Source organism: Sinocyclocheilus grahami, unplaced genomic scaffold, assembly GCF_001515645.1.
Source record: "Sinocyclocheilus grahami isolate Dianchi unplaced genomic scaffold, SAMN03320097.WGS_v1.1 scaffold32.1, whole genome shotgun sequence".
NCBI classification, from domain to species: domain Eukaryota; kingdom Metazoa; phylum Chordata; class Actinopteri; order Cypriniformes; family Cyprinidae; genus Sinocyclocheilus; species Sinocyclocheilus grahami.
The window spans coordinates 4,877,097-4,877,616 of NW_015505211.1; the positions used below are offsets into that span (position 1 = coordinate 4,877,097).

Sequence of the window (520 nt, forward strand, 5' to 3'; positions counted from 1 at the left end):
AGGGACAAAAAAAATTTTTTCTAAAAAAAAAAAAGCGCGTTTTTAAAAAAAAAAAAAAAAAAAAAAAAAAAAAAAAAACACAAACGTCACCACACTTGCTTATTCCTTTACACGGGATTTGTAGTTTTTTCTCCGTTTGCATTTAAGTACGAACAAATAGTGCTCACTGCAATAAGGAACTACATTACCCATAAGGAAACAGTGCAAAAAGCTTAAGATTTAGGCCAGCGATAACAAAAAGGATTTGCAAGGAATCAAAATATGAAGTCCACTTGTTAGTTTATGAATCTTACTAAGGACATGTGGTATAATAAATGTGTTCTGCATTTAATTCTACGTTTTCATGGAAATAGGTAAATGGCTTACCTTTGTGCGAGGCACTTTTAAGTTCGACTGGTTCACAGTTCGTTACCCACTGATGTTGCCATGGCCGCGAAAAGACGCTGACTGATGAATGAATGCATGTGCTGTGGGCGGAATCGGGACAAATACAGCTCGTAAACTGACCGGGGCTAGTTGT

The 520-nt window shown here is 36.3% G+C and overlaps 1 protein-coding gene across 1 annotated transcript in view; it reads right to left on the bottom strand.

Annotated features, from left to right (window-relative positions):
* LOC107578067 (katanin p60 ATPase-containing subunit A-like 1) overlaps positions 1–520 on the bottom strand; it is an 11,958-nt gene extending 11,438 nt beyond the window's left edge. Inside the window, exon 1 of the mRNA XM_016264064.1 lies at positions 367–520. The gene's annotated coding sequence lies outside the window, so the exon portion shown is untranslated. The remainder of the gene's footprint in view (positions 1–366) is intronic.